Source organism: Podarcis raffonei, chromosome 3 (assembly GCF_027172205.1).
Source record: "Podarcis raffonei isolate rPodRaf1 chromosome 3, rPodRaf1.pri, whole genome shotgun sequence".
Taxonomy (NCBI): Eukaryota; Metazoa; Chordata; class Lepidosauria; order Squamata; family Lacertidae; genus Podarcis; species Podarcis raffonei.
Genome location: NC_070604.1, coordinates 76,502,129 through 76,524,618, shown reverse-complemented (window position 1 = coordinate 76,524,618; position 22,490 = coordinate 76,502,129).

The following is a 22,490-nucleotide window of genomic DNA, read 5'->3' as shown; positions in this document are numbered from 1 at the left end:
GTCAATCAACCAGCTACAAATCCACCTTATATTTACCTCATCCAGCCCACATTTTGCCATCTTCTCTACAGGACTATCATGGGGAACTTTGTCAAACATCTTCCTAGATGACCGTATCTGGTATAGATGGATTTCTATACAAATAGAATAGTAGCAAGTGCTTATCAAAATTGTTCAAGTTTAATAGGCAAAGTACCATTAAAAATATCCCATTACTGCGTCATGTGCTCCACTAGCCATATTTGCCAGGTTTTTTAAAAAGTGTTAGGAAGTGGGACAAAAACATATATTTAGCACCACTTATGTACCTTTCCTGTGTCCTGGCCTTTTGCAACAAGAACATCATGCACAGTGTCTGGTTTTTTTCTTTAGTTAAAAAAGTGTGGGTTCCCCCCCCCGAAAAACATAAGCAGTTTCCTGCACACCCATCTTCCAAATAGATTCACACTTGCCTCTATTTAAAGATCGCTGTGCCAATTTCATTTCCATGGAAAAGTTAATGTCCTAGCAAGATAGTAATTAACTACATCAACAGCAAACCAATTTCTTTTCTGCCGATTAATAATTTGATAGCATTGTTCTATAAGGACCGTTTCTTGACTTTTTTGTTATATTTCCAGCCATTTCTGTGCCACCAAATGAGAGACATTTTATCAGAGACATGTTCTAAAGTAAGTCTCAGAACATTTCAACCCAATTTTCTGAACTATTATGATCAGAGAGTGAATAGAGTCCAGATCCTTCTCTGTTGACTGTAATAATGTCCCTTTTTGCCAATTCAGGGATCTCAAATCCCATAAATCTTTCTGATCTTGAAATCCACACAAAGGTAGAGAGAAAGCCAAATGAGGAAACAAATCCTGACTGTTTATCTGTCTCCAAAATGTCTTTCCAGATATATTTCTTGCAGGATTTATGTGGAAAAGCTTCTTAGCCTGTTCTGCCTGGCACAGAGAACCTGACATCTGTGGAGTTTAAATAAAGAGTCATTGATTCCACCGTGGAGAAGAATAGCTAAAGGCAGCAAATAAATTAAAAGACATTGTGCTAGTGCCTATCCGTAAATAAGGATAGCCTGGAAAAAAGTACCTTATATAACTGTTGAACTTAAAAAAAATACCCCAGCCAGATGCTATATCAGGAATGGACTAATATACCACCAATGTCATGGGCAGTACAGGAAGTGCAATATGTAATAGCTCTCTGCCCACAACAAAAACAGAAAAGTCAATAGTGTACCATTAAAGAACTTAAGTGGGTCAGTGTAAGGCCTGTGTGCAAGTTCTTCTCTTTCTTTTCTATTCATGTGTGTGATTTGTGCATGGCACTGCCCTTCTCTGTGCATGGAAGTTTGCACTCTTTAAAAGAAAAAGAACAATTGGGATCTGCAGCAAAATGTTGCAGTGTGCAGTGATCCTGCTTAGTGTTGCTTAGTCAGTCAAGTATGCTGGTCTCCCCAATACTCCATCCTATTCCCTTTCTTCATTGAACTGTTTTTAGAGTTCCTCTTTACATTTCTTCTTCTTCTTCTTCTTCTTCTTCTTCTTCTTCTTCTTCTTCTTCTTCTTCTTCTTCTCCTTCTTCTTCCCCCCTGCTTTTTTCCTTGCAAGAGTCACTGTTTTGGGCTTCTAACAAGGTGCTCAGCTAGCTGGCCAAGCACTCCTTTGTTAGGGAGGTTCCTGGATTGCCCAGAATGATCTTTCATCGATAGGAACTTAGTATTAGGAGATTGAAAATGTTTGCGTATAAATGAGATATTTTATCAGAGCCTGGGGAAGATGATACCCCTGCGCCTCAGTCAGCAGGGCCAATGGCCAGATAGTTGGGATTGTAGTTCAGCAACATCTGAAGGATCAAAGGTTAACCACCCCAATTTTAAATGCATCCTTATGTCTCAGTTGCAAGTAATTGTGCTGTTATTGACATCTGTTTTGCTGACATGTGATTTCACTTGGCTTTCAATAACCAGAGAACTCTGGTTATTGGATGCTCAATTAATTTAACTAAATTATAATACCTCCATATGGGTGTTTATTTTGGGCTAGGTGCTGCTCATGCATGCAGGTTTTTCACAGAGTCCACATATCAGAATGCCAGCCCACATTTCCCCCCATTTAAGCTGGATAAACGTTTTCCAAGAATAATCTTATTTTTTAATTTTAAAAACTCTTGCCAGTGACTCTGAATGGCCAGTAGATCCCATCTACCTTCTGAACCACCCCTGTATATTTTTATGAGTTTTTTTTTCTTTGACAGAATGCTACTACATCTGGGCATTCCAGAGCCACAAAAATGCCCACCAAACTCCCATCTATGAATGAGGTGGCAAATTATTTTGGGGTTGGTGAGTGATGGATTCAGTCAGACTTACTTATTTCCCCAAATCTGGTTAACTGCAGCATTGGGGGTGGCAGTTGATTCCTCTAGAACTCTTCAGAATGCTTCTTCACAGTTAAATTGTGTACGAGGGTGGCCATGTGTCCTACCTTACAGAGGACAGCCCTCTATTTGAAGGTGTTGTCAATTTGAAGGGCTATTTGGTCCAAGTCCAGTTTAAAAATAAAGAACCCTGGGATTGCAATTGAAACCTCTGGCCAGCTGTGTCAGGGCTTAATGAAGCCACTCATGCCATGCCTGTTTGCTTGACTGAACTGGGCCCACTGCCAACATGTGAGAGCACAGACCCAGCTTAGGATCCAGAAGATCTTGTGCTGGCATAACTCCATTCCCCATCCCAAAACACACCTCTTCCAAGAGGTTCCACTGGCTATTGTGACAATGGTGACCATTTTTAGATACTCCTTGAATGGCAGAGCACGCCTGCCATTGGAGTCCAGTGGAGCTGGGCAGAGGGGCACCTCTGCCTCATGCAAACCCCCTCCAGCCTGGTAGATTGGGGGTTTGGATTGCTCTTTCCAAAAGGCAAGGAGGAGGGGCCTTGAAGTTGCCCTTCATCAGTTAGCACATAGGTTGCAGACTGAGCAGACACAGCAGTCACCTGGCCATAGTCTTCCTCATTAGGATGACTCTTACTTTGTTACTTTTTATATTCTAGTAATCATTCCTCATTTTTCATCTACACCTATAAATTTGCCTACGGAAATTTTATGCAGAACTGTGTCCCCTTTTTATAATGAGCCGAGGTTCTGTTTCCGTGACCTGCAAATACTTGTGCACACAAACTGATTGCCGCAACTTCTTCTATCACTGACATATACTTCAGCTTTCCAAAGATGTTTCTTGGAACTGGGTGGAAGAAGAAAAACACCATTCAATTCTAATGTTATGATACTCAAGATCCGTCCTTTCTGCACTGCAGCTTAAAACATGAGCAACACTATTAAACCACATTCATCAACAAGATTAAGATGCTTTCTCCTCTCTGCCTTGTGCATTTGGAATGATACAATCCTCAGTGGCCAAGAGTTATTTAAAGGTCCAAATCTGGTAGAAACTGCTCCCAGACACTCTGGCCATGTGAGACAAATAAAGACGCTGACAGGCAGCCATCTGAAAATTAGCACTTTCCTGAAATGTTCCTATTGCTGAGTACTCACTGTTCTTTTGTAATGAAGCTTTTACCATATGCAATTATACTAACAAATTCTGCTGCACATAGTTTCTTGGCCAAAGGATGCAAAAGTCTTTAATATATATATAATTCTATGTTTCATTTTCTCTCTCTCTCTCCTTTCCTCCCACTCTCTCTTTCTGCAAAAGCACAGCTAGTGAGAGATGCTTCTGTCTTCCCTTTTGCTCTATATGAACAGCTTCATAGATAAGATTAAGGTAAGCCACATATACTCAAGGCCTAAAACTTTTACTTGAAATTCATCCCCGGTGGGACTTACTTCCAAGTAAGGACTTTGCTTACGGTTACACCTTAATCTTTAATAAAGCCGCAGGTTATGTAGGGTATGCTAACCTATCCATGTTGCCCAGCAGATAACATCCGGCATGTAAAGGTATGGTAAAGGACTCCTGGATTGTTAAATCCAGTCAAAAGCAACTATGGGGTTGCAGCGCTCATCTCACTTTCAAGCCGAGGGAGTCGGTGTTTGTCCACAGGCAGCTTTCTGGGTCATGTGGCCAGCATGACTAAACCACTTCTGCCGCAACGGAACACCATGACAGAAACCAGAGTACATGGAAATGCTGTTTACTTTCCACTGCCACAGTACCTATTTATCTACTTGCACTGGCGTGCTCAAACTGCTAGGTTGGCAGGAGCTGGGACAGAGCAACGGGAGCTCACTCATTCACGGGGATTTGAACCGCCAACCTTCTGATCAGCAGGCCCAAGTGGCTCAATGGTTTAGACCACAGCGCCACCTGAGTCCCTGCCTGGCATGTAGGGATAGATGGGTTTGGCTGGATTTGTGGTGATCATACACCAGTGTGAGAGCCAGTGACCCAGTTCAGCTGAAATGCTAAGCCAAACTATGGCTTAGTGCAAGTGAGCAACTGTGCAGGTTCTCACCTGCATGCTAGAATAACACAGACGTGAGTAGTAGCATTCTTAGCAGTAGACCTGTCTGTAATGGTTGTGCATCACTGTGGGTGTTTAATGTACACTTGACGGCTGGCCTACTGGAAAGCCCAAAGTGATGTGAGGTAACACAGAAGATCTCTCCGTAGAACTTAGTTGTCAAATATAAAGTGTATACATGTGTAAAGGTAAAGGACCCCTGGACAGTTAAGTCCGGTCAAAGGCGACTATGGGGTTGTGGTGCTCATCTCCCTTTTGGGCCAATGGAGCCGGCATTTGTCCACAGACAGCTTTCTGGGTCATGTGGCCAGCATGACTAAACTGCTTCTGGTGCAACGGAACACCGTGATGGAAACCAGAGTATACATAAACACCATTTACCTTCCTGCGGTACCTATTTATCTACTTGCGCTGGCATGCTTTCGAACTGCTAGGTTGGCAGGAGCTGGGACAGAGCAATGGGAGCTCACCCCGTCGCGCGGATTCAAACTGCCAACCTTCTGATCGGCAAGCCCAAGAGGCTCAGTGGTTTAGACCATAGCACCACCTGTGTCTACACATGTGTAGGAATAAGCAAACAACTGTGAAGCAGTCCTAAATCTTATTGACTTCAACAGAACTTTCTTTCAGATCAGGGTTGGTTGGTGATGACTGCAGCATCGAGTGATGACTTGCATGGGTCAGTGGGGGCATCACAAACCTTTCCTGTATTCTTTACTCCAACATCTTTTTTCTTTCTTTGCAGATAAATAAAAGCTATTTTTTAAAAAGAGAGAGAAAGGAATCCTTTATTAATGCTGGCTCCTTTGTTCTTCCTCTGTAGCTTCCAAGGCTCCCAAGGCTAAGTTAGACCATTGCTCTGACCTAGCAAGTCTTTGTGGATCTGAAAGCACATATGATCATTGTATGCCCAAAGAATGGAGACAGAGCTGGCAGACTTACACAGCAGCAATGGCATATTTATTTATTTGTTTAATCAAATTCAGTATTAGAAGCAACAACGGTATAAAAGCAAACAAAATAACAGCAGACTGTTATCAAATCGACGCAGCCTAATGTACTATCAGATTAATAAAGCTTTAGAGCAAAATTTTATTGAATCAAGCATAACATGACCTATATTGGAAGCTGAAGGAATTATGGTGATTATATTGAGATTATGGCAGAAAGCAGCTTGGCTGCATTATTAAAACTGGAATGAAGCAGCTTTAGCTACAAAATGCAATACTAAGTAGCCAAGGACAGAAGCAAATTATAAAGAAAAGGGAAGGAGGACTTTACCCCCACTGCATGCTGCCTCTTCTGCCAGCAATCCCCATTTAACCATTGATGAGAGTGGGGGAAAACAGTGAGATGCTCTAGCCCAGGCATCCCCAACCTTCAGCCCTCCAGATGTTTTGAACGACAATGCCCATCACCCCTGACCACTGGTCCTGTTAGCTAGGGATCATGGGAGCTGTAGGTCAGAACGTCTGGAGGGCCGCAGGTTGGGGATGCCTGCTCTAGCCGGTCTTTTTCAGGAACATAGAACCTTATACTGAGCCAGACTCTTGGTCCATCAACTGCGGTACTGTCTACACTGATTGGCAGCTGCACTCCAGGGTTTCAGACAGGAACCTTATCCCACCCTTACCTGGAGATGCCAGGGATTGAACCAAAGACCACCTGGATGCAAAGCACATGCTCTCTTGTGAGATGCGGCCCTTCCCACATACAAGGAATAAATACAAGGCTACTTTGGGGAGAGGGATTTTTTTCCCTGATCTAGTGGAAATTAAATATGTGACAGCAGAAGAAGAATCAATATAGTTATTAAGATGAATGGGATAGAAACCTTCTGGGAGACGACGGTCCATGGCCGTGTCCTGTCCTCTTTTAATCCCTGTAGGAAGCAAACAGAAGTGGGAAGTGTTTGTGCCGTCACCCTCCTTCCTTCAAGCTCATTTCAAGGGGCTGGGCACAAGGTTGGCCCACCTGAGCAGAAGGACGAGGTGGGCACCTTCTCTACTCCAAGTGCAAAAGCCGGCCAGGTATTCTAGATCTATCTAGGACATTTTTGCATTTACCACCCATGTGTCAAGCTAGCTTAACTGCTGCTATTTCTAACAAGACAAACAACCATATCAATAATAATCTTAATAAGTTTGATGTGGAAGCTTCCATCCTCTCACTCCCAAGGCTCTCCAGAGCACCAGGGACTCTCCTGCCTTCAGAAAACACCGGGTGAACTCTTCGGAGACCTGCTTATTTAAGCAGCCTTGCTTCCCTGTTAATTTCTCTGTCATCTGGAGTGCAAGCTGCCTCTTCCTTGCTTCAGTTAACCTTCCCCTACTTGCTACTAGAGTGGTTGGCAACAGAACTGCTGCTTTTTCCTTCCCCAACGTCACTGTGACCAGGTTTTCCCATGGCCTAGCTCTTTACTCGTCTTTTGTTTCTTACTATTTCTCCTTCCTTGGTCCTTCTCTGCCGGCCACCACACCTTTATCCTCTGTTTGGCTAAGTGTCTCCCCTTCTCTAGTGAGGCCACCCTGCCCAGTTTGTTTTGATCACCTGCTGCCCCAGATGCTTCTGACATAGGATTTTATTGTTTTGCTTATTTAATTGCACTCCTTGCTCATATTATGTGCTGTAGCCCACTCTGGCATCTATATACATGAAGGCATAGGTCATAAATGTAAATAGGAAGGAACAAAGGAAGAAAGGAAGATGATAGATGATAGATAGATGATAGATAGATAGATAGATAGATAGATAGATGATAGATAGATAGATAGATAGATGATAGATAGATAGATGATAGATAGATGATAGATAGATGATAGATAGATAGATAGATAGATAGATAGATAGATAGATAGATGATAGATAGATAGATAGATAGATGATAGATAGATAGATAGATAGATAGATAGATAGATAGATAGATGATAGATGATAGATAGATGATAGATGATAGATGATAGATGATAGATGATAGATGATAGATAGATAGATAGATAGATGATAGATAGATAGATAGATAGATAGATAGATAGATAGATAGATATGATAGAGTTTGCTATGGGGCTTAAAGGAAGCCAAGAGAGGCAGGTTATTCAGACCTATTAATCAGACCAGAGACTGTCCAGTTTGTTACTTTTCTTTTATCATCAGTTACCAATAAAGAGTTCAATAAACTGTCCTACCTTCAGCAACTGCCTGTGTGTCTTCCTTGGGGAACTTTGCTCAGCACTGTTACATGCTTCTGCTGTCATGCAAGGTGGAATGGAAAAATCTTCTCTCTTGAGCATGATGCGACTCACAAGCTGATGGAGACAATGGAAACTAAATAATAGGCAATTAACTATAAAGGGGGGCAGGGAACCACACCACACCCAATCCAATTCTCAAGGAAGGTATGTAATAAAAAATAATAATAATAATAATAATAATAATAATAATAATAATAAATTTTTATTTATACCCCACCCTTCCCGGTTCAGAAAACCTGGCTCAGGGTGGCTAACAACAAATTTAAAACACTTAACTGTAATACAACATAGAAGCAGTCACTTGCATCTACCTGCAAGCGGTGAAGCCTTGAATAATATGCCTGCTGTGGGGGCTGCTTCACACATGACCCTTGAAAAATTCCCAGTCATAGTCTACAAATAAATAAAACAATGTGCATTCTTCTACTAATGTGATGTTGCTGCAGATGTGCCATGCGGTAGCTGCTATTATGTGTCATCATCATACACTTAAAACCCAGTTCTTGATTTCTGTCTCTCGGACGCATTCTAGTGTCACCAAGAATTGGAATGTAGAACAGGGCCAGCCCTAACAATAGGCAAGATGAGGTGGCTGCCTCAGACAGCAGGTGCTAGCAGGGAGTAGAGTGGCACAACAACCCTAAGAGGTAGATTAGGTTGAGAGGAAGTGACTGGTCCCAGGTCTTACTCCAACACCGTAACCACTACAACACTCTGGCTCTCAATATTGTACTTGCTACCTGGAAGAACAGGTTTATTGGGGTTGTTAAAAATGCAAGGAAACAATAGGATTTAAATATAAATGTATTGCGGGCTTATAAGTGCTCTGTCTCCAACCAACCACGCCCTTTCTGCTCGGTGGCAGGAAAACATTGTGGCAAATGAAGCATGAGATGAGATATGTCTTCTCACAGTAGGAAAATAATAGCATAAAATTTGCTGCATTGATGGGCTGACTGAATCATTGCCACACCCAGAGGTCAGAGTCAGAGAAAGAGATAAAATATTGTATCCTGATCTGGTGCCAAGCAAGTAAGAATGGTAAGTTGGTTTATATCATAAACATGACAAATTACTTTAGCTTTTATGAGCTGAATAAATTCTTTTGAAGACGTCCTATCCAGCGCCTTGAAGATGCAAAACTGTTCCCTTCCCCTTTATATATTATAACGACAGGCTGGATAGGGACAGTGTTGTAAGCTGTTTTCCTCCAGATAGGACTCAAATCAAATTTTCCTTTGAACATTTTCCTTTGTCAACGCAACAAATCAGTTTTGAAAATCCCTTCAATTTAAAAAGTGGTTTGGTAAGTTTTTGATGTTTTAGGAGCAGGTGACGCTTTTCTATGAATTCGTTCCGGCAGCAGATGGCATGATGGGGCAGTGCTACTTCCCAGTCACGTTGCTGCAGCTGCTTACAGGGAGATCGAAGGAGAGGAGTTAGGTCCTGGTGAGGCTGATGCAGTGCAAATGCACCACTTTAGGGTGTTCCTGGCTGTGCTTTTGCACCGACCAGAGGTCAAGTGAGTACAGGCCCCTCCATAAATAATGATAATAATAATAAGAATAAGAAGAAGAAGAAGAAGAAGAAGAAGAAGAAGAAGAAGAAGAAGAAGAAGAAGAACAACAACAACAACAACAACAACAACAACAACAACAATTTCTTTATTTATACCCCACCCATCTGGCTGGGCTTCCCCAACTACTCTGGGCAGCTTCCAACAAAATATTAAAATACAGTTATTCATCAAACATTAAAAGCTTCCCTAAACAGGGCTGCCTTCAGATGTCTTCTAAAAGTCTGGTAGTTGTTTTTCTCTTTGACATCTGGTGGGAGGGTGCTCCACAGAGCGGGTGCCACTACCAAGAAGGCCCTCTGCCAGGTTCCCTGTAACCTCACTTCTTGCAGTGAGGGAACCGCCAGAAAGCCCTCGGCGCTGGACTTCAGTGTCCGAGTTGAACGATGGGGGTGGAGACGCTCCTTCAGATATACTGGACCGAGGCCGTTTAGGGCTTTAAAGGTCAGCACCAAGACTTTGAATTGTGCTCGGAAACACCATCTGCTACTGGTTCATTCTGTGGCATGGCTGTGTAATGTTTAAAGACCACTAGTGGTACATGTGTCAGGACAGAACTAGAGTGCTCTGTTCCAGCACCAGCTTCACTGCTGCTTACCGAGATGGGACTTGGGAGGAGAGTTGGTGGAACTGCTGGATTGGCACCATGGATGCACCTTGTCCCTGCCCACCCCTGAACAGGTCAGCAGCAGCTACGGCAGGTATATGCCGCACCACACCCACAACAATGTGCGTAAAACCAACTACAGTGGTACCTCTAGATGCGAATGGGATCCATTCTGGAGCCCCGTTCACATCTAGAAGCAAACGTAACCCGTGTCTGTGCATCTGCACGGGTCACGTTTCAGCGCTTCTGCACATGCTCGTGACGTCATCTTGACGCAAGCGGCGAAACTCAGAAGTAACGCACTCCATTACTTCCAGGTTGCCGCGGAGCGCAACTCAAATGCGCTCATCTCGAAGCACATTCAACCCGAGGTATGACTGTACACAAAACGTTAGCATGAAATTGCCAGTGATTTCAGCTGTATCTGGGTGTCTGTGAGGAAGAACTGCAGGTTCACTCCCAGGGACCAAACTCTCCAGCATGTCATTTTCTCATATTTCTGAGACCTCCATGAGATGGAAGCCAAAGTTCTGAAGCAGAGGGACTCTTCCACTCTCAAAGGATCCCCATGCAATATCACACCCTGATCTTTCCCGGGTTCCACACACAGGGAGTCTCCATGAGTTCTAGCTGCTCTCTGCTCCACAAGGTGACCCTCCAACTCATGGAGGGATGAGGATGAAATATGAGAAGATGACACAGTGAAGATGGCAGGAGTTGGCACCACACACACGGCTTTCTTTCACGTCATCACATGCAAAAACCGATTTCCCAAACAGGGCTTTTGCATTAGCCACACTCTGATCATTGCAAGCCTTTCAGTGTTAATTGCTATGCTGTGGGATGCACCACAGCTGAAGTGACCCCCCTGTGGTGGCAGACTTTGGACTCTCAAATTTTAGCAGCACCCTGTGCAATGCTAAAATTTGGCATCCCCTGCAGCATGGATGCCAGTGCCGCCACACCCATTGCACACCCATAAAACCACCTTTGCTCCCATACTATGACATTTTAGAAGATACTTGCATCACTGGGAAGCTCAAAGCCCCCTGGATGTAAATAGCTTTGGATCTGGGCCTATATTTATTTGCAATCTGGAAGAACAGCTGGGCTTTGTTTTGTTCTTACTAGGAAAATAGATTAAGAGAGGACACATGTAAACAATCTGGACTGTTTCTCCCTTGTTGTTTGCCAAATATGTTTGCTCACGTCCCATTTTTTTTCCAAACAATGAGAAATTTCAGTTCAGGCAGGGTCAGCATGAGCTGGGTTGGGTTTCCTTTGGAAGAAAAAACACTGGAGAATGATGGCATTTTTAGAACCGCAGCGCTGTAGCATTGGAAGAGACGCCATGGGTCATCTAGTCCAACTCCCTGCAATGTATCCAAGACGGATGGCTATGAACCTTGAATGAAGGGGAGTCCACACCCTCCCTAGGGAGTCTGTTCTACTGTCAAAACTGCTCTTACCATCAGACAGTTCCTCTTGATGTTTAGTCAGAAGCTCCTTCCTTGCAACTTGAATCCAATTCCATAACATTGTGTAATCCAGTATGAAAAACCATGTTACTGTGTACCCATATTGTACATCGCTACTGAGCATGGGCAGGAGTAGTGTATGCTACGAAGTATTTAAAAAACCTAATAAAATTGTTCCCATTAAGTACGCACCAATGATCTGTCCAATAATGACATGACAGATTTGGAATTGGATCCTGGAGGGGCTCTTTTTAAAACTGATTTTGGATAACCTCCTCCCGTGGGCAGATTTGCACAGCTTTGTGAGTTACTTAGTCACAACCTGTCTCCTTAGCTTCTAAATGTGAAAGGCGTGAGGTGGGGAGTCTAAAATATGGAAATCTCCATCCAGTGAGGTCAAGAGCAAGGGGGAAAAATATGGCGTGGAAGTGTGTGTGTGGGCATGCACATGTAGACAGACAGACAAAAGGTGCGTGTGTCTGTAGGCAGAGGCACAAAAACTATGTGGGGTTTTTCATATTCTTGTGCAAGATAGAAACAGTGGAATTTTTTTAACTAGCTTTGGTGATCAAATCATATATTCTATTCCATGCTGAAATGATGAGCTGATGCTGGTTTCAGAAGAGCTATAAATAAAACTGAAGCACTTTAAATACACAACATCACATGGTTGTGACTGAGGCTGGCTATTATGTGTGTGCATGGAGGGAGGGGAACTGCTGGCATCAACTGAACTTGAGAAATATGAAAGAGGAAATGTGTGCTGTGTCAATGAGAACTATGCTCAAAACTGAAGGGTGACAGAGCTTCCAAATTTCCTCCCACAATATCCACCATTCCCAATTTTTTTTTTTTTTTTTTTTTTGTATGAATAAGAGTGTTGGGCCTGGGAGATCTGGTCCCTAATCTCATTTTAGTCCTAGACATTCTGCTGGATCTTCGCTGCTCTTCCCCTGGGTCCCTGCCAACCCTGGGCTGAAAGAGAGAAAACACACACGTGTGTGCAAGCTGTTTTTCTGTGGGTCTCTAGGTGAAAGTTAAACCCTGTAAAATTAAAATGGCTCTTCTTGAATTTGCATGATTTTACACAGGGCTCCCCCCTCCCAAACCTCCATCAAATTAAAGCTGCACTGGTAGACTGCATAACAGAAATCATAAAGTCAGTGCTTGCTAGAACTTAAAAAAAATGGCGGAAGGCACAGATTCTCATGGATCTTCCTGATTTATTTATTTATTTACATTGGATGACAACAAAACCACAGAATACAAGTGATTCTGGTTTTGAGGGGAACCTTTGTAAAGTTATTAGGACACTTAAAGACTCGTGCTTCAGGTTCATGTTTTTGTGTTGTGGCAATTCTGAAATGAGAGAGAGAGAGAGAGAGAGAGAGAGAGAGAGAGAGAGAGAGAGATTTACAATTAAGGCAAGGAAGACAGATGTGATCTGTGATTTGATGCCAGTTGAGGAGAGCTGGGAAAAGGGGTCTATGGAAAAAATATGCAGTTTTGACAGGACTGATTGGCTGCTACTCATTTACATGTTCTCTCTCTCTTTCTCCCCTTCTTCTGTTGCACCCAACATTCTGTCCTCCCATCTGAGCCTTGAAAAGCAGATAAGGCTAAAAGAGGAAGCTCATCTTCTACCTTATGTGCTTTCTGAGGCTCATATTAGCAGTTCAGGTGCCAAAGGGAGCCTTGAACAGCACCTAAAACTAAAAGGAGAACCGGGAAATGGTCTGCTTTCTCAGCTTCCTCCTTCAGCTCTGTGTACTTCCATACCATCCAACATTTATCCGATTAAAATAGTCTCGTCCCATCCCATAATCATAATTTTACTACAGTGGTACCTCGGGTTAAGTACTTAATTCGTTCCGGAGGTCCGTTCTTGACCTGAAACTGTTCTTAACCTGAAGCACCACTTTAGCTAATGGGGCTTCCTGCTGCCGCTGCGCAGCTAGAGCACGATTTCTGTTCTCATCCTGAAGCAAAGTGCTTAACCTGAAGCACTATTTCTGGGTTAGCGGAGTCTGTAACCTGAAGTGTATGTAACCTGAAGCGTATGTAACCTGAGGTACCACTGTATTTATACCCCACACATCTTACTGGGTTGCCCCAGCCACTCCTGGCAGCTTCCAACATATATAGAACATAATAAAACATTGGACATTTAAAAAAAAAACTTCCCTGTACAGGATTGCCTTCAGACGGTTCAGGGGTTGGATAATTCCATGTCCTCCAACATTTCTCCAATGAAAATAGGGATGTCCTAAGGAAAAGCGGGACATTCCAGGGTCAAAACAGAAACTGGGAAAGATTCTCTAAATCAGGGATGTTCCTCATAAACAGGGACACTTGGAGGGTCTGTACAGTGGTACCTCGAGTTACAGACGCTTCAGGTCACAGACGCTTCAGGTTACAGACTCCGCTAACCCAGAAATAGTACCTCGGGTTAAGAACTTTGCTTCAGGATGAGAACAGAAATCGCGCGGCGGCAGCGGGAGGCCCCATTAGCTAAAGTGTTACCTCAGGTTAAGAGCGGTTTCAGGTTAAGAACGGACCTCTGGAACGAATTAAGTTCTTAACCTGAGGTACCACTGTACTTCCCATGGGGGGAAAGTTAACTTCCTTCATCACCACAGGATGAGGGGGGCAGGGGTAGCTGAGAGGCTTTGTGGGTGACTGAAGAAATCCTCCAGGGTGCCATTGTGCCCATGGGTACCACACGGGCAACCCCAAGCTTAGTCTAATATGATCTCCACATTCTTCTCATATTATTCCTTATCCTTTTGCTGTTATGTTCCTTGACAAATGATCTGAAGGTTGCACAAATTACATTATGCATGATATGTCACTATATGCAAGAATTCTTGTTTTGTGTAGTTTATTCTGGGCTCAAAATTCTGAAGTCTCTTTTTTAAAAAATAAAATAAAAAAGATCAAACTTAGGCTGCAAAAATGTTGTTTTATACTGCTCTTTGTTTTTATGTACTTTTCTTTTATCATCCTCACCCTGAGGCTCAAACTACACGCTAATCACAGTTTGGAGTAACTTTCCTCCAGAGATTTACACAAAATAATCTCACTCAGCTGGGAGTAGAGCTAGAGTGTGGAGAGATAAATAGTAGGTTTTTTTAAAAAAACTATTACTACTAATGCTACTGTGATTATTTATTTATTCTTAAAATGCCTTATACCAAGACAAACCTCAAGGTAACTTACAGAAAATAAGCATACTGAATTCGAAACATGAACAATGCAACATTAAAAAGCATCTAACCCCACAAATACTTATATCTCAAGACAACAGCTCATCTTGGTCTCAGCCCAGTATACCTGAAGGAGCATCTTCACCCTCATCATTCAGCCCAGACACTGAGGTCCAGCTCTGAGGGCCTTCTGGCAGTTCTCGCCCCACGAGAAGTGAGGTTCCAGAAAACCATGCAGAGGTAGTGGCGCCCGGCCTGTGGAATGTCCACCCATCAGATGTCAAGGAAATAAACAACTATCTGACTTTTAGAATAATAATTATTATTTTAGAAGACATCTGAAGGCAGCTCTGTTTAGGGAAGTTTTTAATGTTTGAAATTTTATTGTTTTTAATGTTCTGTCAAAATCCACCCAGAGTGGCTGGGGAAACCCAGCCAGATGGGTGGGGTAGAAATAAATTATTATTATTATTATTATTATTATTATTATTATTATTATTATTATTACAATGTTCAACAGAAAAAGTAATTTTAAAAACCCAACAGCTACCATCAAATACTGTGAAATGCCTGGGAGTATGAAAAGATGTTAAGGTTGGTGCAAGACAGACTTGAAGGAAAAGAGAATTCTATAAACCACCGCCCAGGAGCCACTACCAAAAAGGCCCTTTCTTTTGTCACCACCTTCCAATCATCTCTTGAGGGAGCATTCAGCTGCTTCACCCTTTCTTCTTTTCTACTTCAAAATCACCTTCTCCTTGATGCAGCTTTTCATATGATACGCAAAACCAATTTTACCCTGTTCAGGAATCAGTGGTTGTGCGAGTTCCTCCCGCCCTGTCTGAAGCATAGTCCAGATCCATATTTAATACTTCACAAAGTACGAGGCCTTTAATGCTTAGGTTCACTAGTTGCTCAGAGTGTATTGAAACAAACAGAAGGGTTTCCTTTGGAAGCAGCAAGGGGAAAAGGTGAACTGGCTTTTATATTTAATACGAACACGGTTGTGCTTTTCTGTTCTCTTTATAAAATTTCTTTCATGTTACTTGAGCTCTTGCTTCTGAAGCTGTTCATATCAGAGAAGGAAGTGTTTTGCAAAAATCAATGTGCCACCCTCATTTTTTTTTGAAAAAAGAAATTTGAAAGGGGGGGGAAGCAATGGTTTTGCTATGGTAAAATTAATCACTTGTCAGGAAACCCAAAGTTGCCATGCGAAGCTGGCTTCCCTTGACTTCCCATAATCATTCCTACAATAATTGGCTTCCCTTTTGGGCTTTGAAGGATAGCTTTTCAATGCAACACTACATCACCGATGATTTATGCTTGCCTTTAATGTAAGGACACTGTAGGGGCAAATAATAGTTAAGCTTCTGTGGAGATAAAAATAGATACCACTTAATTGCGAGAACTTTTCTCAGCCACTTTATGAAAAATTAAGGAGCGAGGAGACAATACTGAATCATTTTAATCAGTCACGCTTAAGGCGCTCATGTGCCAAACTGCCATGGCAACTCACAATAAATAGGTATGTGCATTAGCCCCTGGGTAACTGTAAACTACCCTAGATTTTAAAAAGAAAGAAAAAGAACATTCTGGTAGAAATGTCAGTGATGTGCAGCAGCAGTCTGGGGTTTTGTCAGCCATGGGCACATTGGCAGAGACATGCTGGAGCTAAGCATGCTTTTGCTAAGCAGACAGGACATCTTTTCGACTTCTCCAATGCCAGGCCCCAAGGCATCAGAGTCCTGGCTTTTTCAGTGCATCGTTGCACATGCACACACTTCTTGCACCAGGATGAGGCATGACATAAGATGCACCCGCTCTCTGGATAGACTTACGTAAAATCTGCTGCTGTTGCTGCTGCATGGATGGATGGATGGAAGGGATGGGATGTCTGAATCATCCACATACCTGATGGGGCTCAGGCTCAGGGGGGGAGATAAAATGATGTACCACTGTTATGCCAAGCAAATAAAAATGTTATAAGTGAGTTTCTATCAAAAGCAGGAGAAACCACTTTAGCTTTTATGAGCTGAAAAATTCTACTGAAGTGCTTTGATCCAGTTCCGTGAAGAAGCATGTTGTGTATTTTTTCCTGTGCATCTTAACTAGTCTCTGGGAGAGGAGCTAATGCGAGGATTCAACCAGGTTTCTTTGCCCATACACTTGCCAGTTTCCGTCTTGACGGTCAGCACCACTGTTTGAAGACGCATGTCAGGTTCAGACAACTGTGTCATATGAAATGAATGCCATACCAAATGAAGCCATTTTGGTAGCTCCACTCAGGAGAGTTCAGGAAAGCTGGCTTCTCTGGAGTGTTGCTGTTTCATTGCTTGGTAACGATGCGGTTTTAATTTTTAAAAGAAATAGAATATTTTAATTAATCAATGTAATAAATATCCTTTGGTCGTTTGAACACTGTCAGCTTGCATCTCCCCTGGAGATTCATGCTGCTGTCTGCAGGTTCCGGCATGGATTTCACACTCTCTATTCTTGGGCATTCAATTCCCACAATAAATAATCAATCGCACAGAGTAGGGAAAGCACATCTGCTCCCACACTGTCTATGTGTCCAGGAAGTCTCTGTCTGAAACGGGGAGCCTTTTCCATGCACCCTGTGATTTAGAACCTTGTGCAATTAGAGCACTAGAGGGGAGTCTCTACACACAAAGAGAGCACCTGTTTTAGAGGTTGTGCCCAGACGATGGAGGAAAATATCACCTTTGCGCAGTAGGCTAGTTCCTGCACCCTCACACACCCTTCTCTACCCTCCATCTAGGCAAGCAAAGGTCACAATCAGAGTTCAAATATACATCCCAACCTGGCAGGAACACTCAAAAAGGGTGCGAAGCAAGGTTGGTGTGGGCTGTGGCCTCTGGAGAGTGTCGGGCACCAGACAGAGACGCCTGGAGGACCACATTTGGCCCTCAGTCCTGAGGGTTCCCATCCATGGGCCAAAGGAACAAGAGTCGCCAGTTGCTATTCAGCTGACAACACTGCCCTTTTAAAAAAACTGATCTCCCCTCTTCTTTGTAAGCCTGATGAGCAGGAGACTCTTAATCTCAGGGTTGTGGGTTCAAGCCCCACATTGGGTCAAAGATTCCTTCATTGCAGGGGGTTGGACTAGATGACCCTCGTGGTCCCTTCCAACGCTACGGTTCTATGAAGTTCTATGAAAGATAGTAAATAAATAAATGCTGCTTGGTAGCTTTCGAAGCTGTAGTTACAGAGAGGCAAAAGGCACCAAAGCCTGAGACCACTTCCTTAACGGGTAAAAATTCATCCAAGTTCCCAAAAGAAATTACAAGGATTAAAAAAAAAAATTTAATTCAAAATCAGTTTCTTAACTTCCCAATATACACTGTCACACATATTCCTGCATTTGTTTTAGTGTCATATCATTTAAGCTACTGGAAAGGCCAGCACAACTAGGTCAAAGCTCTCAAAAGTCAGGCTGTATATACATTTCCTTTTATGCCAGAATAAAAGATTCTGAAATAAATGTCTGGAATAAGGGGGGGAGAGAGAGAGAAAGAGAGAGAGGAAGAGAGATTATTATTAAAGTAATGATGGAATGGCCCTCTGCTTGGCCTTAGCGCAAGAAAAGCTAATCACATCTCTTAGGAGCTAAAGTATCTAGCATTCCTCAAAAGAGTAAATAAGAGAAGCTGGGGGAAACCAATTACAGCTAGCAAATTATTTTACAACTTCCATTCCACAATGGTTTTGAAGCGTCAAACTAGGACTTATTTTAAATGGGAGATTGACAGATTTTGCTGTTAGAATTGGTGGGGTGATTTAGGCTGCCTGACCCAAATCTACATTTCTTATTGCAGGGTCCAAATAAAAAGTTGACCCAAAAGCTTCATGTTTTCTTCAGAATGAGGAACAGCAGAGACTGTGGTGTCATTATGATATATGGTTTATTTACACACACATACAACCTGAGCCTGCAGTGGAGGGGTTCACAACATTAATACCCCAAGAGGGTCTTGCTTCTCCCATAGCCACAGCCTTGGATTCCAACAGAAATGAAGCATAGCTCTGGATTTCTGCCCAGGCTGCAGCCTGCCTTTCAGCTTTTAACCATTATCTTTCTACCAGGGAGTTCTGGGAAGGTCCACCCATTTGTTACCTAGCATGGAGCCACTTCCTTTGTTATGTTAATGGCTCATACTTAGAGGTTGCTTGGGAAATAGGAAAGCTCTTCTGTTCATAAAGCTGTAATTTCAAATTGTTTCAGGTTTTGCTTACTAGGAATCTGTAGCCTCCATAATCTTGTTCCTACACTTGACTACCTTGGGGGGGGGATCCTGTGTGTTGGTACTCACCAATATCCTATGTATGCTCGTGTTTTCCTGTGCAAGGATAAATATTAACGATAGGATGAACTCCCACGTCGTGGTGAGAGGTGACAATCTCTCAGGCCCCTCCAGGGCTTGGGCTTCCCTGCTCTTCTGATCAGGTATGGCTCCTGCAAGGATGACTAGTCATATCCCAGTATGCTAAAAAATGTCCCTGACACAAAGTAATTCCTATTTTACATCATGAACAAGTACGTTTTTTTAAAGAGGCTTTGATAGAAAACCAAACCGTCTTATGGTCCTCTAAGATGAGGGCTTAATATTGTTAATGTGCTGTACAAAAATTGCAAATGAGTCATTGGCCGTAGGGACTCCCGCCCCCCTTTTTTAAACTTATCGGGTTTCTCCCAGAAAGGGTAAATCTGAATAAAATGGGTGGGGCGGGGGGAGAGAACTGACTGGCATTTTGATGCCAACAACACTGTGTGGATGCTGCAAAACATCTGACAATACGTGTCTATCTGGAAGCACCTTCATAGCAGCAGCTGTCATTCATGTTGATTGACATTGCCAACATTCGGAATGGAATTGTGAGGCGTGAATTAATTTTCAGATTTCCATATTGACTGTTACACATTTACTGGAGTGCATATTCATCTTTCTTTAATTATAACAGTAAAAAAGGGACTTGGGAGCTCTTCCAGTAAACAGGACCTTGATCCCTACTGGTTATAGCAACCCACTGTGAAAGCTCTCTGCCGATGTTGTTCACAGCCCTTCTGCTACTACGACGGATGGTGGCAAAGCAGCTTGCCTGGCTTAATATATCAATTTCTCCAGCTCACAAGACTGAGCTGTATAGGAAATCAAACATAACACACACATTTTTAAAACCCAAGATAGGGCACCAACGCCAGTATGGCTCAGAATGTTAAGCAAATTTTTGTGCTTGTGCAAGCAGCGCTCGGCCGGCCAGGTACCTAAAACCAGAAGCTTTGTAGACTTTGTGTGAAGTTGTTCTTTAACATTTTCCTTTATCTCAGTGATGTTCTCGCTAACTGCCATATGAAATATACAACTATGCAACAAGGTGGGGAGTACTGTAAGTAGGCAGCAGCCAAATCCTTAAAAAAAAAAGCAGCACACATGAGAGGAGAAAAATCTTCTTACTGCCCTCTTCAGCAAGCCAAAGGACAATCACCAGGCTCAATTTAGGCACTAGTGTTTACTAGACATCTGGCTTTGTGCACAGATGCAAGTGTATATTCATTTATCTAATCAGCCCAGCTGAATTTCGTCAGAAACCTGAGCTCATTTTGCCTTACGGATCTGACCTACTTTTGCACGAGCCGATTGTGACAGTGTAGTTGCAATAAAGGTAGCTGCAGGTATCATATTGCTGCCTCTATTCCTTTTTCATCAACAGAGATACCAGCAAAACTGATTTGTTATAAAGGCATTAGGTAGTGCTCAATGCTAGTCGTACTCAGAGTAGACTCACTAAAGTTAGGATTCATTCATTCATTTCAATGGATCTACTCTGACTACTCTGACTTAGTTGACTACAACCCACTCTTTTTCTCCTATACTTTATCAGTGAGAAGAGTCTATTCTTGACAAAAACTCCATGGGCTATCCCAGTTTAAAGGTAACACTAGACAAAATGCCCTGATCTAATTGGTTGAAAGTGATGTTTTCCATCCCATTGTTTCCAAAGTCATTCAATTAAACCCAGTTGTCACCTGGATTCGAACATATTTGTTCATGATGTTTCCACTTTGGAGTTAAAGATAACCCTAAATCTCTTCCACCTTTCTATGAATTTAAATTTGATACTATGGGGTTTGCAGGGTGTGTGTGTGTGCGCTGGCTGTGTGCTTATTTAGAGAGGTCGGACCTCAGTAATCCATGCCCAAGTCAGATCCAGGTTAAACTACTGTAAAATGTGGTTTTGTAGGGCTGCCTTTGAAGACAGTTTGGAAACTGGTGCATAATGTTTCTGGTCATGTTATTGGGGCATTCTGTACCAATTTAATCATTAAAGTCCTAAATGATTTGGGACTGAGTTATTTGAAGCACCACCTGCATATATATGAGCCTGGTTGTCTGGACACTGAGATGTGCTTTAGAAGCCTCGCTCATGAGACCTCCAGTTGGTTTACTTTAGCTGATGACCACTAGAAACATGTGCATCATCCTAACACCAAAACTGACAAACACATACTTTCATAAATAAATAAGTGGGCCAGGCATACTTAATGACAAGCAAGAATGCTGGTCTCAATTTCCATTGAAAAGCAATGTCACTGAAATTAATGTGAATTACTGCCATGTCATGGTAGCTAGCTATCCAGTAAGTTCTTACAGTACAGAAAGCAATAAATTTAATGACAAGGCTTTTCAGTATGTTCTGAATTTGTACATAGGAGTGAGCAGCATACCTACCTACAAGCAAGAAAGGAATAAAAGTGAGATAAAAGATTTGCAACTGTTGAAAATCAAGTCAAAATCTGGAATTTCAACTAAAAATATTTTTGACCAAGACATCCTACATTTCAGAAACTGCATTTCAACTATTTACCTGTTTTGTAGGTAACTGGCAGTTCAACTGAAAATAATGAATAGAGGGGAAATCAGTCTCAAAATACATATTTTTTAAAAAACCAAAAAACACCAGCAGTAGAGCTAACTGCAGGAACCATAACATTTATGAGATGCTTATATGTATCAGCGCAATCATGTGGAGTTTTCACACTAGTGGGTACATGGCATGTTTCAACTTTTATTGGCTTAAGCTGTCGTTTTTTAGTCATGATAATAGCTATGACTTTGAATGCTCCAGTTGGTGTATTTTTGGTGTGCTGCTAAATTCAAAACATTTTCTTTAGGGAGAAAAATATGTCAGGGGAAACTTTGTGAGGCCAGAGGCAAAAGATAGTTCTTTGCAGTCTGATTTAACTAATGTCTTTGGACTCAGAGCTTTTCCAAGATAGGGAATTAGTCACAGGGAGCCTTCAAGAGAAGGGCAACTTTATCACATGAAGGTGGTTCTAAGAACAATTTCGGTCTTTAAAAACTAGTATTCTGCAGATTGTTTATCAATCTCTCCTCATTTTCACACTAATTTGGTAATGGTTCCACAACCAGAAAATCATTTCTAATGACTTTCAGATCTTCCACCTGTGGCCTTCCCAAGGGCTTGCAGAAGGACAGGTATCTATGAATCCGGTGTCAACCAAGGACTGCAGATTAAGCACTTGGAAGGTCCCCTAAGAGGTAATTAAAAACACAATTTTCCCACAGTTTGAAGGGATTGTGTGAAAGAGATCTCTCCACAGAGTGCAGCTGAGCCAGCAGAAGACAGAATAAACAACTGTAATGCTCAGGGCATACAGGACTTGCCTGTAACGGAAAATCAGAAATAAATGTGATTGGAAAAAATTATCAGTCCAGAGTATAAAATTAGTGAAAGAAGTATCTAATTCATTGTGTGGGACTAGATGCAAACACACCAAGTAACAAGGGGGCATAAAAGAATGGATATAGATTAGGTAGATACAGATTGGATATCCCATCTGC